An 18007-nucleotide genomic window follows, 5' to 3' on the forward strand; every position below is an offset into this window, starting at 1 on the left:
TGGTGAGATTCACTGTGGTGCATTTATATATGTACATAAGAAATTTATGTCCAATTAATTCCACTGTCTTTTCTTTTCCTATTCCCTTCCCTTCCCTTCCCTTTATTCCCCTTTGTCTAATCCACTGAATTTCCATTCTCTCCCACTCCTCTTACTGTGGGTTAGCTTCCACATATCAGAGAAAACATTCGACCTTTGGTGTTTGGGATTGGCTTATCTCACTTAGCATGATAGTCTCCAGGTCCATCCATTTACTGGTGAATGTCATAAAGCCATTCTTTAGGTCTGAGTAATATTCCTCTGTGTATATATACCACATTTTCTTCATCCATTCATCTATTTGAAGGGCATGTAGGTTGGCTCCATAACTTAGCTATTGTGAATTGAACTTCTATAAACAGTGATGTGGCTATATCACTGTAGTATGCTGATTTAAAATCCTTTGGATATATACTGAGGAGTGGGATAACTGGGTCAAATGGTAGTTCCATTCGTAATTTTTTGAGGAATCTCATACTTTTACTTACCAAGTTCTTTCTTCCTTCTTAATGTTCTTCTATTATTGTGTCCTTTGTACTTAAGAGAATTTCCTTTACCTAATATATATATTATACACATACATATGTATATATACATTCATTCATACATACATACATATGAGGATATGAGGGATTGAACCCACAGGCACTTGCTTAACCACTGAGGCGCATCCCCAGCCTTTTTAAAAAATATTTTATTTAGAGACAGGGTCTTGCTGAGTTGCTTAGGGCCTCACTAAGTTGCTGACTGGCTTTGAGCTTGTGATCTTCCTTTCAGCCTCCTGAGCTGCTGGGATTCCAGACATGCGCCACCGTGCTAGACCTTGATGGATATTTTTAATTAGGTTTAGGATGCTGGGTTGACTGTTCTGAACAATGTCCCACCACTTCCTTTTAACTGCCAAGATTTCTTATTTGAAAAAAAAAAATTGTTGTCAATCTAGTTTATTTTCTCCTCTTAGTTAAGCTCTTAATTCTTCTCTGACTATTTTCAAGAATTTTTTTCTTTTATTTTCCCCTTTGTCTTTAGTTGTCAGACATATAATAATGATGCATCTTTTTTTAAGAAAATCATTTTTATAGTCCATGGGCCTTTAATTTTTTTTTTTTTTTTTTTACATTTATTATGCCGTGAATTCATAGGGAATAGGTTCCAGCAGTTTGGGCTCCTTTCCATTTGTTCTCACAAACTTCTCTGGGTGGGGCAGGCTGGCGCTTCAGCTGAACCCAGGTACCTTTCTCTTTGGCTTCCTTCTTTTTCTGATCATTTTCCTTCACACGTTTCAGGAAGCTGTCTCGGCTCTTAGATGCTTAATATGCTCAGTACGCACATTAATTCTCTTGGCAAGGATCTTGCCCTTAACTTGCTTATTCACAACAATGCCAACAGCATGCTGGGTACCATTGTAGACTCTCCCAGTTTTGCCATGATAACATTTGTGGGGCATTCCTTTTTGAACAGTACCCATTCCCTTGATGTCTACAACATCACCCTTCTTGTAGATTCACATATATGTGGCCAAAGGAACAACTCCATGTTTTCTTAAAGGCCTAGAGAACATATATCGGGTTCCTCTCCTCTTTCCTTTGTATTCGTCATTTTGGCAAATTATCGGAAGATGCCGTCCCGGCCGAAGCTAATAATGATGCATCTTGATGTGGATTTCTTTGGATTTATTCTGTTTGGTTTGCTCATCTTCTTAAATCTGTAGGTTTATGTCTTTTCCCAAATTGGGGGAGTTTTCAACCTTTACTTTAAGTACTTTATCAGCCTGGTCTGTTTCTCTTATTCTTCTGGGACATTTCTGATGACATAAATGTTAGAAATCACCAAGGCTCTGTTCATCTTTTTTCTTTTTGCTCTAAGTCTCTGTTTTTCAGGCTGTTTTCCAGTTCCGTTTTCCAGTTCACTAATTTCTTCCTCTCCCTCCTCCATTCTTCTTTGGTTGAGCTCATGTATGGAGATTTTTCACTTCAGTTTTTGTATTTTTCAGTCCTAAAATTTCAAATTCATTCTTTATCTCTTCTATTTCTTTCATTCTTTCTTTTTTTCCTCCCCCTTCTTTTTCCTCTCCCCTTCCCCCTCATCCTTTTCCCCTTTTCTTTCTTTCTTTTTCTTTCTTTCTTGGTGTGTGTGTGTGTGTGTGTGTGTGTGTGTGTGTGTTACTGGGGATTGACCCCAGAGTGCTTTACCATGAACTACAACCTCAGCCTTTTTGAAACAGGGTCTCACTAACTTGCCAAGTCTGGCTTTGAACTTGTGACTCTTCTGCTTCAGCCTCCTAAGTCACCTGGATTCCAGGTGTGCAGCACTGTGATGACTATACCTTCAATTTCTTTGTTGAGATTTTCCCTTTTTTTCTTTCATTTGTGTTTCTAAGTGCTCATTGAAGTTTTTCTTTTTTTAAAGAAACCATAGATGCTATAACATATATGTCAGATAATTCTAACATCTCTGTCATTTCAGTGTTTGTATATATTATGTTTTTTTCCTAGGATTTTTCCATATCAAGTATATTTTCAAATTTATTGTTATAGAGGCCATATTTGTAATGTTTCTAGGAATTATAATAATAATGTTTTTTTCATGCCCGATGTTGGACTGAATTTGTCTCCTCCCCCCTCCTTTCCTTTTTTAATCCTGCAAGGGGTTATTATTTTCTATTAATTATTTTTTCAAAGAACCAATGTTTTGCTCTGTTTGTCCTCTTAATTATTATCATTTTTCTACTCTCCTTGGATTTAGTTTGCTGTTCTTTTCATAGCTTCTTGAGATGGATATTTAAGTCATTGTTTTTAGTTATCTTCTTTTCAAATATATTATATCTTTAGGGCCATAGTTATTGGAGAAACTTATTGGCCAAACTTATTGGAGACAAATGCTACATCAGTATGGCTTTAATTTGCATTTCTTTGATGAGTGAAGTTAAGCATCTTTTCATATGTGAAAGTGCCATTTGTATAGTTTTTGTTACCTGTTAGTTCATTAGTCTTCTTACATGGACAGATGGAGATTAGAGAGATTATCCTCTTGTAATATGAGTAATAATTTTATCTGGTTTCTTTATGCTATAAATTCATATTCCAGATGCTTCTCCTGCTAAACTGTTACTCCAGTGGGGATGCACTTAGCTTTGGAGCTCAGAGAGGAGATCTCACGTCAACTCAGTGTGTTTTATTGGGCTCTCATTTAACCCCATGAAAATTTCCACACTACAGAGCCCCAAAACACAGATCCAGAGAGACACAAGCATCCATTCTCCAGCTAGTGACTGTAGGTAAATTTTGATTTACCTACAACCATGGGGCTTTTTTTTAAATAATTTTTTTTAAAGAGAGAGTGGAAGAGAGAGAGAGAGAGATTTTTTTTTTAATATTTATTTTTTAGTTCTCAGCGGACATCTTTGTTGGCATGTGGTGCTGAGGATCGAACCCGGACCGCACGCATGCCAGGCGAGCGCGCTACTGCTTGAGCCACATCCCCAGCCCCCATGGGGCTTTTTGATGATTAAATAGGAAGAAAGGGGAAGGGAGTAGGAAAGACAGTAGAATGAATCAGATATAACTTTCCTATGTTCATATATGAATGCACAACCAGTAAAATTCCACATCAATACAACCACAAGAATGGGATCCTAGTTAGAATAAGTTATACCCCGTGTATGTATAATATGTCAAAATACACTGTAGTGTCTGTCATGTGTGTCTAAAAAGAACAACAACAACAGCAAAGAGCTAGTGCCTATCTGATCACCTAGCACAGAGCCTGGGCCACAGTAAAGGCACAATGTAAGGTATTTGTTTTTGATTACTGTTCCCAGAAATGGAACAAGTGGCTCTTGTATTTTCATGTTATTCCCTGCAGTGTGGAGGAGAAAATCCCGTGAGCACATTCTCCTGGCTCATCTTGACGTCTTTCCTCCTCCCTGTTGGATTGCAACCAGTTCCGATGGGTGCTCTGATGAGGGCTGGCTGCTCTGAGGTTGAGTCTTTGCCAGGCTCTTGAGGTGCACCTACCATGGCATTTCCTGTGCCTTTATTGTCCCGAGGTCTTTGCGACGAGTAGGGCAAGTCTGCCAGACTTTCAGAGAAGGAGGGAGGAAAGAAGGGGCCCTGGCTAAAGACCCCACACAGCTCAACCCTCTGTCTCCCCTGGGATGACCACATTGCCTGGTTACCTGTCATCTGAGGACAGGGGCAGACTGCTCTAATCCAGCACTTAGGAAGGTCACTGGACTGGAAGAGCAGGCAGAGCAGAGACAAACCCTGAGCTCTCCAGAAAGTCCCAGGTCAGGAACCAAATGAGCTTCTTAACCTGTATCGCTTTCCAACTTAAGTCTCTTCTCCCTCCACTCCTCCTTCTGCCTTCGCACTGCCTGTTGATTCTTATAATTATATGTATCTCTTCTGCAGGCCTGTGAGCTTCCAGAGGTCAGAGGCCACACTGATCTGGTTTATCATCAAGCGTAGGACCCTGATATGTGCGGTGGTTTCATGGGTGTGTTTGTTTTGCACTAACTCATCAAGTTCCTGGTACAGTGCCTGGTGCCCAGTATTCACTGAATAAGGAAAAAGTGAATGACTGAAGTAATGAATCAATCAATCCTAGAGTCTTAGGTATTTACCCAAAACCATTTGTCTCCTGCATCCTCAAACCCTGGCTCCATTCTTACCAAGTGTTTGCTGGTATTTACCAATACATCACCTCTCGTGACAGAGCTCTTATCTGCCCAAGGCTTTCTCTTCATTTTCTGTATAGTTTTGTTCACTGGAAAGTTGTTAATATTGAGGTGAAATGTATTTCCTTGGGACCTTCAAGTGGCTATTCTTGTTCTAGTCTTTATGGCCACACAAATCAAATAGAGGCCTTCATGAGATGAAAACACTCCTGATGTTGGAAGTTACTTCTCTCACCCACCTCTTCTCCAGGATAATCACAAAATCATTTATTAGACATGTATTTGTTGAGCATCTACAACCAGAATAGGTTAGAGAGTACAAAGGTGAAAAAATATAATACCTGAGTTAGTAGTTACTGGCCTTCTGGGGAATCAACGAAACTAAGATAGACATTGATTAAGTGTTAGGAAAATAGGGAAGAGAGTCTAAGCCCCCCCTAGGAACCTTAGAGAGGCTCCACCAAGGAGTGGGCTACAGAACTTACTACAAGTAGGCTAGAAAGGGGGTGGATAAGCCAAGAAAAGAGAATAGCATATGCAAAAATATGGGGTTGTAAAAGCCTGTGGCATATTATGGGAATTCTAAGTAGTTCCACATGGCTAGAGACACCAGATCTCCAAGATTTCAGAGTAGTCTGATTCATGACTCTTGTCCCAGAAAACTTAAGGATCTGTCTTCAGTCTCAAAAGTTCTCAGACTGGATGAAAAATTGTAGGGTCACTATAAGTTTGGTTGGGTCGCAAAGTGTAAGGGTGAGGTGAGAACGGAAGAGAAGAAGGTGGAGAGAGGCAGAGGCGGATCCTAAGGGGCCTGGTGTGTGTACCAAGTTCAATAAAAACACTTTATTAACTGGGCTTTGTATGGAGTCCTTCCCTTCACTGTGACCCGATGCACAGGGATCTCCACCATCCATTGACAGATGATCACGGCTATGAGTTGCTGCTGAAGGACAGCTTACAGGTAGGTGCTTTCCACATGGCTTGGGGTAAGGCCCAGGCAAGCTCTGCTGACCCTTGTTGATGCACGTGCTGGAACTGATTCTCTGTGTTTTAGTCAGCTTTTGGGTTGCGGTGACTAAAAGACCTGACAACAGCAATTTTAGAGCAGGAAAAGGTTATTTGGGGGCTCACGGTTTCAGAGGTCTCAGTCCATAGAGAGCTGGCTCCATTCCTCAGGGTTCGAGGTGAGGCAGGACATCATGGTAGAAGAGTGTGGCAGAGGGAAGCAGCTCACGTGATGGTCAGGAAGCAGAGAGAGACTCCATTCTCCAGATACAAAATAGGTACCCAAAAGGCACGTCCCCAGTGCCCACCACCTCCAGTCACACCCCATCCACCTTCAGTCACCACTCAGTTAATCCCATCAGGCATTCATTCACTGTTGGGTGAAGGCTCTTGACACCCAGTCATTTCTCCTCTGCACTTTCTTGCAAAGTCTCACATATGAACTTTTGGGGGACACCTCACATCTAAACCATTACGCTCTGCCAACAGACCTTAGGTTTTGATTTGTTTTTACCGTTGTAAGTTTGAGTCCGGAAACAACACTGGGTAATATCTAAACGGCCTTCTGCTCCCAGCTAGAAACTTTGTAAAGAGGGCAGCTGGGGTCAGAAGTAGGCCTATTAGCTATAAAAATTTGTTTTAAAGGAATGTTAGGCAGTGTCACACACCTGTCATCTCAGCTACTCAGAAGCCTAAGGAAGGGGAATTGCAAGTTCAAGGCCAATCTGGGCAACACAGAGACATAAGAATGCCGCAGTCTGGCTGGGCACAATTCATGAGCCACTTATCAAGCAGAAATGAACTTTATTTTTAGAACACACACACCACACCACAAGAGCTCTTCAGGAATTCCCTCAGAGCCCAACTGCTACCACCGGCTTCCCACAAGCCTGTCAACCCCCAACTCCTCCTGCTCTTGAGGCCAATTGGCTGGGTTGCATGGGCGGAGCCAAAAGAGTCCCCCAATAAGCAGCTCCATGGTCTGAAAGGGCAGGGAAACAGCCCAATGAGCATCACCGCAGAGGAGCCAATCAGCTGGCAGCTGGAAGTTTGCTGGGGCCCCTTGGGCTGTGGCTCTCAACATAAGAAGACCCTGTCTCAAAAAATAAATAATTAATTAAAACAAAGGACTGATATGATTTGTGTATTGAAGGGACGTGTGAGAATGTTCTATGAAATAAGTTTAATGGACTTTAAGATAATGATGTGATTACAGGGACATGGAACTGGCTGTTTGGATGGACAGCCAGTAGAAATGGCTTAAACATTTGAAATATTTGAATTAAATGGATAGTGGATAGTTAGAGTGGACATCTGAACTGTGTCTAGTGGTTTCCTCCCAGTACCCCCTGCAACATCTGCCCCTAAGTGGCAGGCATTGGGTTGCATCCAGAGCTGAAAGTCAGAATCCCCAAGGACTAGCTTCAGGCTGCTTCTCCCTCTCCCAGGAAGCTGGGGGTAGGGGGCGGGGAGGGAGAGGGTGGCTGCAGCAGGGCTCTGGGTGCTTCCCAACCCGGTCCCTGCCCCACAGGAGGCTCAGAAGGGACCTGAGCTACTCTCTACTGAGAATGGCCCTGTCGCCCCGCCCTTTCCAGTCTCCTCAGCCGCACTAAGGGCTGAGGTTATGTCATTAGTCCCTTTTGTGCTGCTTTAATAGAATACCACAGACTGGGTAATTAATAATGACCAAAAATTTATTGGCTGATGATTCTGGAAGCTGAAAAGTCCAAGATTGGGGACAGGCATCTGGCAGAGTCGTTCTTATTTATTTAATTTTAATTTGTTCTTTGAAGATATATATGACTGTTGAGTGGGTTTGACATATTATACATACATGGAATATAACTTATTCTAATTAGAGTCCCATTCTTGTGGGTGTACATGGTGTGGAGTTACACTGGTCGTGTGTTCATGTGTGAACACAGGAAACGTGTGTCCGATTCATTCTACTATCGTTCTCATTCCCATCCCCCTCCCTTCCCTTCATTCCCCTTTGTCTAATCCAGTGAACTTCTATTATTACTTCCTCCTCCATTGTTGTGTGTTAGCACCCACATATCAGAGAGAACATTCTGCCTTGGTGTTTGGGCATTGGCTTATTTCACTTAACATGATAGTCTCCAGTTCCACTCATTTACCAGCAAATGCTATGATTTCATTCTTCCTTAAGGCTGAGTAATATTCCATTGTGCATATATGCCACAATTTCTTCATCCATTCATCTTGTAGGGCATCTGGGTTGGTTCCATAGCTTAGCTATTGAGAATTGAGCTGCTATAAACATTGATGTGGCCCTGTCACTATGGTATGCTGATTTTAAGTTCTTTGGGTATACACCAAGGAGTGGGGCAACTGGGTCAAAGGGTGGTTCCATTCCAAGTTTTCTGAGGAATCTCCATACTCCTTTTCAGAGTGGTTGCACCAACTTGCAGTGGCAATTTGCAATTTACTGTGTCCTCCCACAGTGGAAGGGCAAGGGGGCAAGAGAGGACAAGAGGGGACCAAACTCGTCCTTTCGTCAAGACTCCACTTCTGCGATGATGATAACGGCATCACTAATCCATGTGTGAAGCAGAGCCCTGGTACCCCGCTGGTTCCCTCTAAGGCTCCACCTCCCAACACAGCTGCATGGGGGATCCAATTTCCAACACATGAATTTTGAGGACACACTCAAACCATGGCAGGTAAGTTTGTACACCTAGGTACATTTGTTGATATAAAGTGCTATCAACGGTGAACAACAGAAATTGACTGCCTCACCCTTCTGGAGCCTGGAAGTCTGAGACGGTGTTCACAAGGTGGGTTCTTCCTGAGGGCTGTGAGAGGGGCATACCTGCGTCTCTGCCCGTGTGCCCTGCCTTCTAAAACCATCATCCCATCTCTGCCTCCCAGCTTCAGGACTGTCCTAATTTCTCCTCTTGATTAGGGCACCACCCTGTTCCAGGACCACATCCTGACTAATTACATCTGCAATGATCTATTTCCAAATACAATCACGTTCTGGGAAACGGGGGTTTAGGAGTTCAACACAGGAACTGTTGGGGAATATAATTCCAATCATCATACTCAAGGTGGATGGGCATAGCACAGCACTATTCGTTACTGTTGCAAACAGCTCTACTTTATGGGAAACCATGAGTCAGAAAGAGTCTTATGGTTGAGGAAGAGACACCCCAATTCTACTGCACCATGTTAAAGGCAGAGCCACAAGGTGAGTGGGCTCCTTACCTTGAGCCACATGTGTGACTCCTGCCTCACCCCCTATTCTTGGCTGGAGGGCACAGATGGGAGCCTGCTTTTTAGGCACGGGGTGACCCATGGCTTGGGAGTGTTGTCTTAATCTGTTGTCTCACTTTCCAGGGTTTCATCTTCTGAGCTGGTACAGTTGGATCCGTTGGAACCTGATCCCTGCCACTCTCTGCCAGGACCCCGCTACTTTCTTTCTTTACCTGGGCAAATGCAAAAAGCCTCTTCACTGGTCTTCTCATGTGGGTCCTCTCCCAGCCACTCTCCAAGCTGTGCAGAGGGACCCTTTTAAAACACATAAGTGATACTGTAGCCCCTTGATGCAAATAATCCCAATGGTTACTTGTGGCTCTTTAGCTGAAGATCAAAACACTGTGTCCTGTGGGACCCTGACAGGAGGCTTGCCTCCCACTCCCGCCTCAGTTGCATCTATTGAAAAAAAAAAATTGAACTGGTGATGTTTCTTTTTTTTCCTTTCATGGCACCGGGGGATGGTGCTTCTAGATCTGGGTGGGGCTGAACGATGGTGTTCGCTCAGTGAATATTCATATAACTCTACCCTTGGGAGTGTTGTGCAGACACGTCTGCACATGTGTATGTTGCAATTTAAAATACAAAAACAAAACAAAACTTCAAAACAATCAAAGGAGATGCCCAAAGTTCTGGAAATTCCTTGGTGAAGCTCTGCCTTATAATCTTTTGGATCTCTTTGGACAATCAGTGAGAGACTCCCCCACCCCCACCCCCACACCTCCATTTTGGGGATAAACCAAAGACAGGATTAAAAAACAGAAGTGATTCATTCAATAACATCATGGTCACAAGATAAACTCTGCATATCGCAACAAGAAAACAATATGGTCAAAATCCTGTGATCTTTTTGTCCAGAAATTGTGCTGACGGGCAGTTTCCTGTTGCTAACTGAGAATCAAGCACTCTTCCGTCCGCCCCAGTGCTCAGAGGACATGAAGGAGGTGCTGTGGATGGCAGCACTGTACATCTTTCTTCTGCTATGGGGACATCATTCCCCATGGAAGCAACAGTCCTGTCTTCCCAACAAAGCTTGGGCGAGCAGAGGGCTGCCAGAAACCTCTCTGCATCTGCCACCAAAATACAGGCGCTCTGAGCAGCCGGGGCAGATGGAAAAAAGGAAGTCCTCCTCACAGTACGCTGAAGGCCTGTGAGTCAGGGACAGCCCTTGAAGTACTGAAACTGCTTCCATTGTTTAACATAAAGAACCCAACTATGGGCTGGGGACACAAAGCCCTGGGTTCAATCCCTAGCACCAAAACCAAACAAAAACCAAACAAACAAAAAACCCACCAAGTAGGCCCCACAAAGAGAAGAGAGGCCCTCCTAGGTTCCCAGGACATCACAATATTAAAACCCAGAGAGGGCTTGGGGTGGAGCTCAGAGTATTTGCCTAGCACGCGGGAAACTCTGGGTTTGACCTACCCACTACCAAAAATAAAATAAATGTTTAAAACCCCTTCAACGATTTCCGTCTTGGAAAACTGAAGGTTGGGCCTCCTCTACCACTGTCTTGAAATCGGCAGCACCCATGACGTCCAGCCGGAGCCCCTCCTCTCTGTGCCCTGTGCTCCGCTTGGCTTCTTCCCCATGGTCCTCAGGACCTGCTCATGGCCCTAGAGTTGACTTATTTATTATGATTATTTATCTGTCTCCTTCCATGGGGTGTCAGCTGTGTGGGGCAGGGTGCTTTGATTTGCTTAGTGATCATTCCATGCCCTAGCATTTAATATGGCAACCTCGCCTTTCATAGCTGAATGAGTGAATGAATGAAGGAGCCCGAGGTCTCTATTCCCAAATGGCAAGTGTATTCTCTGCTGGGCCACTGAAGTCAGTGCATGTGCCACACCTTTACCTCTGCCCCTCACCTCTGCTCTTGCCGACCTGCATGCCGGGCCTTCCCTCCCTGGCTGCACTGGCCTCCCTGCCCCCAGAGTTGGCTGGGCAGGTACCTTTGATCCCATGAACCTGATCCCTGCCACTCTCTGCCTGGTTAACTCCTGCTTGCCTGCACTCCCAGCTCAGACCGTCCTGCATCCTTCTGCCTAGGTCAACCCCCCTGAGCAAGGAGGAGAACTCTGCCCTTAGAGTTTCAAACCTACTAAAGTAGGTTTTTAAAGACATAAACGTCTTCTCATCCTCTGTGGAGAGGGCCTCCCCACTCCCTCCCCTGACCTCTGAGCTGGGGCTATAGGTGCTGCCCAGCCTCCCGAAGGCCTGGCCCTCTGAGTCAGCCCTGGGAACGGGTTCTGCAGGGCCAGGCAAGGAGAAACCGTGCTCCAAGGCTGGTAATTACCCCATTGATCCTCTGTTTACCCAGGACTTATTTTACCTTGGGCCTCTTCATTAGGTCCCATCTGTGTCAACAAAGCAGAGAGCCCGCCTGGCCTCCCAGGGCATTCTGGCAATACCGCTCATCCTCACAGCAGGGACAGAACAGACACCCTCCCCAGCCAAATAACCTTGTGACAGATGGTCCTTCCTGGGAAACTGGAGAGAGAGAGAGAGAGAGAGAGAGAGAGAGAGAGAGAGAGAGAGAGAGAGATAAAGTTACCAAACAGGGGCTTCTGGGAAGCAAACCCAGTGGGTCCCAGAGAATTCTAGACTGATAGAGGTGGACAGTAGTTTCCTCTCTCTTCCAAACTTTGAGATGACAAAATTGTAGTTTAGAGATAGTAAGGAGGGTACCCAAACCCACACAGCATAGGAGTCTCAAAGTCACTGCAAGAAACCATAAGTTTCACTACATTTTCTGAGTGTGGGCTTTTGGAGCTGGAATACCGGGAGATCTAGGTTCAGTCTCTTCCAGTTGCAGTACTAAAGCCTAGAAATAGATGAAATTAGAATTAACAGGTGTTTTCCAGGAGTGCACTATTCACAGATGTCTAGGCCCCATGATTCCCTCAGTCCGCAAGAGAGCTCCAACATGGGAATTTGGAAAATCTCCTCGCAGATTCTGGTATTCAGTACTAGACAACAAACACAGGCCTGGAGGGTGCTTCGGTCCTTTTTGGCTTGATGAATATCCAGCCGGAGTATATTCCTGAGGTCAGCTTGCAATGGCATCCTCAGCGGGGCCCTCTGGCTTCCAGAGAGCATCCTGGGAATGAAAAACTGTCTGGTGGTCTCGAGGATGTGAGCCCTCTGGCCCTCGGTGCTGGGACACAGCTCCGCACAATGAAAAACTGTCTGGAGACCTGTACCTCTTCCATCCTGCCAGGGCACTCACCTGCATGAAAAACCAGTTCGTAGGCACAGGAGCCAAAATCTTGACTTTACATACAAAAAGTGCCATTCTGTTTTTGTAAACTACAGTTTTTTTAAAAAATTGAATCATTTTATTTTTTATACAGATGGAACACAACTTTTCATTTCCCTGGTTGTTCATGATGTAGAGTCGCACCATTCATGCAATCATATCCATACATAGGGGTGATAATGTCCATCTCATTCCACCATCTACCTCCCCACCCTCCCCACTGCTCAATCCAAAGTTCTTCTATTCTTCCCTTGCCCCCCTGTCCCATTATGGATCAGCATCCTCTTATCAGAGAAAACTTTTGGCCTTTGGTTTTTAGAGATTGGCTTATTTTGCTTAGCATGGTATTCTCCAACTCTGCCTATTTACCCATAAATGCCATAATTTCATTCTTCTTTAAGGCTGAGTAATATTCCATTGTGTATATATACCACAGTTTCTTTATCCAGTCATCTATTTGAAGGGCACCTAGGTTGGTTCCATAGTTTAGCTATTGAGAATTGAGCTACTATAGACATTGAGGTGGCTACATCACTGTAGCATGCTGATTTTAAGTCCTTTAAGTATAGACTGGGGAGTGAGATAGCTGAGTCAAATGGTGGTTTCATTCCAGGTTTTGTAAGGAATCTCCATATTGCTTTCCTAAGTGGTAGCACAATTTTATTCCAGGCATTTTCTAGAGCACAATTACCACGTGAAAAGTTGCATGTACACTATTCTTCATTGTGTTTAGAACTTCATCAGCTCAACCATAGTGTTGGACAATAATATCACTTGTGGCAAAAATGCTCACATGGTAATTGAGTCACCAAGACACCTCCTCTTTCCTGATCTGCTTGGTCAGCTTCCCATTCATGGTGATTGTGCATGCTGTATGACATTCTGATCTAGTTTTTAATGCTCTGGTATTCGAACTAAAGGACCAAGGTCTCTCTGACCTTCTCCTGCCCTCCTCTCTTGCCCTTCTTTCTCCTCTGAAGTATAAAAAGAGACTTTCTCCAAATTTCCCTTATGCACTTGACAGATCCTACTACAAGTAACTCAATTGCTATGCACCCCCCTCAGCAATCTCATCAACCAGGGAAAAAGAACTAATTGTGTCACAGGAGAAGACACTGGAGGTGACACCACCAACTCTGTCACAGGCTAGCACTTGTACTTGTTTTTGAGGTGGGGTACTAGGGATTAAACCCGGGGGTGCATTAGCACTGAGCTACATCACCAGTTAATTTGCTGAGGCTGGCCTCGAGCTTGCAATCCTCCTGCCTCAGTCTCCCGAGACACTGGAATGACAGACATGTGCCACTGTGCCTGGCACAGGCACCTATACTTCTGAGAGTTGTTAGGCCACCTTTACTACCCAAGAAAGATATATTTATCTGTATACTAAGACAAGCTTTATTTACCATAGATGTCCCCATACCTTGTGTCCCCTACCATCCCCCCAGAAGCCCCAAGCCCCTCTTCCTTTCTGTAACTCAGGATGCTATATAAACTTCAACCATGTGGTTCTCCTTGAGCCTCATAATTTTGTGGGGCTTCTGTGTCTATGCCCATAACCAACATGCTTCCCCTCCAGTTAATCTGTCAGTTTATTCATAGACAAATTATCAAACCTTTAGAAGATAGAAAGAAGGTATTTTCTCCTCTGTAGTTATAGGAATTTGATTTTAGAACAATGAAAGGGAATCAGCCCGAAGCAGTGTGCATGCCTGTAACTCCAGCTACTCAGGAGGCTGAGGCGGGAGGATCTCAAGTTCCTGGTCATGTTGGGCAAATTAGCACTGTCGGGGGCCATTCTGACGCGTGATTGGGTGACTCCCGTTAAGGGCCTGAGGCGCTTTGGCTGTGTCAAAGCTTTCCCGACCCTTTCCTGATGAGAGAGCCCATCCGTGTGGGGTGTGCCTGACCACTGACCCCGGGGACCCAATCACTGACCCTGACCTTGGAGTGCAGCCCCCCCTCAACCTTCATTGGATGGAATTCTCCCCTGAATCTCTTGTTCCCCAAATAAAAGGCTACTCCCAGGCGTGTTCGCTCTCTCTCTCTCTCCTGCTAGCCCAGAGTAATCCTCGCTGCCCTGCTGGGCGGCTAGAGGTGGGAACCAGAGAGGTGAGCCGTCTCGGACCTAGCAATATAAATAAGGTAACTGGTTTGTGTATTTTATTTCGATCTCTTCTAACTAACTTTATGCCTAGAACCTCATTAATGAAACCACTGCGCAGGCCACGTGGTAGAAGCACGATCTTGTTTCAGAATCAAATGTGAATAGTGGGGGGGGGGTAGCTCTGGGGTAGAGTGCCCTGGGTTCAATCCTGGTAGCAGAAAAAAAAAAGTTTGTTGTAAACAAGGATGTTGGATTTGTTGATTCGGGACTTGACTGCTCTGTGGCTCTCGGACAAGCCTAGCAAAGGCCTGGGATATCCTGGAGAGGGCAGAGGCTCAGTAATCGTCATGTCCCGATCAGATCCTAAAGGGGATGGGAGCCAGACGTATGGCAAAAGCTGGACTGGGCTTAGCTGATCACAGAGCTCTGACTGGGATCTTGTTTGCACACATCCATGGTGTGGGGGAAGGGTTCCATTAATAATTCTGGCATGCCTCCCCTGGGTCAGGTCCCACGTGTGATGCAGTTGTCAAGCCAGTCCTAGGGGAGATGTGATTCACCCTCTTTTTACAACTGCAAAATCCCAACTCAGACGGCTAAAGAGCCTCGCTGTGCCTTGCTCGGCTTCCCTGGCAGCATATGGCGGAGACGAGGAAACTTGATAAGGTGAAACTGAAGAACACAGCCACCCAGGAGAAAAACCCACTGCCTTCCAGAGAAACCACGGAATGGAAGAAGCAAGCAGGCCAATCCGAAAGAGGCGAGATGCACGGTGCACACCGCAGAGCTGGCCACCGAGGGAAGGAGGGCTAAAAGCTACTGGACGTGGGAGCCTCCTTATCTCACTTATCTTTTCAGAGTAGGGAATGTGTGCTCAAGTCTGAGGGGAAGGGATGTCATTATCTTGGCCATGGGTGGCTGTCATTTTGTAAGATGCAGAGAGGTTGGATCCAGTCCACTTTAAATGACTCAGCTGCCCCTTTCACATCAAAGAATCAAGAACTTCTGAAAAGGAAGGCCGTGCCTGCCTCTCCCATCTGCCCGCCTCCTGCCTGTCAGGGAAGGAAAAGGAACTTCCATGTTGGTGAAGGAAGCAGCTCTGGCCAGGATGCTGGTGAGCTCCCGGGTGAAACCCAGAGCTCAAACTCCCTCACGCTGAGAGTATAAACCACCCCTGGCCTGTCCCAGTGCCATGAAGTGAGGCCTCCTCAGCTAGCACAGACTAGCTACGCACACACATCACCAGGCTTTGTTCTATCAATTGCCATGGCTTCTGGGGGACCCCAAAGAAGCCATCCAGCTGCTTCTCCCCAGTTTGATCCAACTGCATAAAATTCATTACTCTTGTCTCCATCACTTTCTTCTGCAGGCAGGCCGCTGAGTCTGGCCAGCTGGGATCCAGGAAGCCGCCCTGGCTGGGTGGTGGGTCCAAGTTGTCCTGCAGGCTGTACAATCAATCCAGTTAATCAGAGTGCCATCTCGTGTGTGTGTGAGTGCAGGAGTGCAAATGATTTTAAGTATTGGGATGAACGAATGTTAAATACGCAAGTAGAAGTTTTTAAAATTTGGAGGGAAAAATACAACTCTGCTGAGGACCACACGATAGCCCCCGAGGAGAGGCCCATCTGGCCGCCTTCAGAGTTGTTTTGTCATCGCAGGTCCCAGCTGGCTTCCTTCTGCCAGAGGAAGTTTGTGTTTCTTTGCTTTTTGATAAAGTCGCTGTTTTTGATGTTTTGCTAGGGGTGACAGGGCGGCTCCATGGTGGCCTCTTTGGGAAGGGTGGGGTTTCCTTGGGAAATAAGTCTCAGTCCTCTGAGGGTTTGGCCACACTGACTTGGGTTGAATTGGCACCTGGAGTATGTACCTGGGAAGGCATTAGAATGCGGTGACTCTGTCCCTTGATGCTCACTGCAGTGTGGTCAAGTCTGGGCACTGGCTTCCTGCGTGGGTGCTCCCACGTCTCTGTTGGGATCTGCCCAGCCTGCTACTGGAACTGACTTCTGGGCTTCTGTCCTTGCTTGGGCATTCTGCCTTGGGGCCGCTCCTGTGGGTCATTCCTTTCCAGTAGAGGCTGAGAGGCTGTAAACCCCCTAACCCTGGCTGTCCTGGGGTGAACTTCCAGCTGAGCAAGGATATCAGGGACAGGAGAGGAGGCCTGGATGGGGGAAGTCCTTCTTCTCAGAGTAGGGAATGTGTATGAGAGGGGGGGATGTCATTATCTTGGCCATGGGTGGCTGTCACTTTAAGCAGAACCAGATTTGCTGGCATGAAAAAAAATTATTTTTAAACAATCAGTAGATGCAGGCACTGCAGTGAGATCAGCCTCAATTAAAGATGTCACATGGGAAAAATCCTACGGCATCTTCCTCCACTCTCCCCACCCCACCCAAACCCACTGCCATCGACAGGAATGTCAGCTTCTCACTGGTTCCCCACAGAAACTTCCAGTTCCTCCCAATTTTTGGTTATATTGGAAGGTACCAGGAGGGTACCAGAGGACAGTTTGGGGAGCATTAGCCCCGCCCTCCCCTGACACATACATTTTCTTCATTAACCTCCTGAAACTAACCCAAACACACAATCAATAAAAACATTGTGCTTTCTCTGAAAACAGGGTGTCCAGGGAAGAACTTCTCAAATTTTATTGCGCATATACAGCACCTGGGGATCTTGTTAAAATGTAGATTCTGATTCAAGAGATCTGAATTGGGGCCCCCCAAACCTGCATTTCTAACAAGCTCCCAGAGGATACTAAGGCAGCTCTTGAGAAACCACACTTTGCTTCTGGAAGCTCCAGGCAACCCCATCCCTGCCTCCCACCAGTCAGCTAAATGCCTCCTGATCTTCTTCCACAGACTTCTGGGAGGGCTGTAGGATAGGAAGAGGGTGCCCTGAAGTCAGAGTCTTTCTGCTGTCTCCTCTGTCTCATACCCACACACCTCGGAGACTCAGATTGCCAAGTCCAGACCCAAGCCATAGTCTCGGCTCAGCAGGGAGTTTCCAGGGGTTGCATCCTTCTCTGGGCCTCAGTCTCCTGATCTGAGAAAGAGCTGAAGGCTCCTTTAGCGCCAACATTGTTTCTAATTTATCAACAAGCATATCTGAACCCTTCCGTACACATCTGAGGCCTTGGCTTCCCATGCAAACTCCACCCCATTTTGCTTATGCACCTTTGAAGGATCATTACCTCCTCCGGTCTTGGTGCCCTTGTTTACCAGGTAGGGGATGACAAGGCACCTTATCTGGGCAAGTCAGGATGTAAACAGGGCCTTGTACCGAAAGGTGCCTAGCATAGTTCTTGGCAAAGTAAGGATCAGTCGATGCATTTGGATTGGTTCATGCTTGTGGGGAGAATCAGGCTGCCTACCCTGTGTCGCTGTAGAGGGGAATCAAACTGGACCCTGCCCTCCAGTCATCAGAGTGCACAGATTCTAGGTGAAAGGATGGGAGGTGGCAGCTAAGGAGACCGGGAGGGGATGCCTTTCCTGTGATCTGAAGAAGAAATAAAAGAAGGGTAGGGGATGGTGAGTGGGAAGGGCATGCCTGATGTAACTCCTGATGAGCAGGCATTGGTAGGAGACCCCTGACCATATTCTGACTCAAACACTGAAAATGCATGTTTGTTGGGGGAACCGCAGCAAGA

At 45.8% G+C, this 18007-nt stretch overlaps 1 pseudogene across 1 annotated transcript; it reads right to left on the reverse strand.

Moving 5' to 3' along the window:
- Positions 1-1162: 1162 nt before the first annotated feature.
- On the reverse strand, positions 1163-1638 carry LOC308634526 (large ribosomal subunit protein eL21-like; annotated as a pseudogene). Its single transcript has one exon. The product of its transcript is annotated as a large ribosomal subunit protein eL21-like (transcript).
- Between the last annotated feature and the right edge of the window lie 16369 nt (positions 1639-18007).

The sequence above is a fragment of the Spermophilus citellus genome, assembly GCF_964194105.1.
Source record: "Spermophilus citellus genome assembly, chromosome: 15".
Taxonomy (NCBI): domain Eukaryota; kingdom Metazoa; phylum Chordata; class Mammalia; order Rodentia; family Sciuridae; genus Spermophilus; species Spermophilus citellus.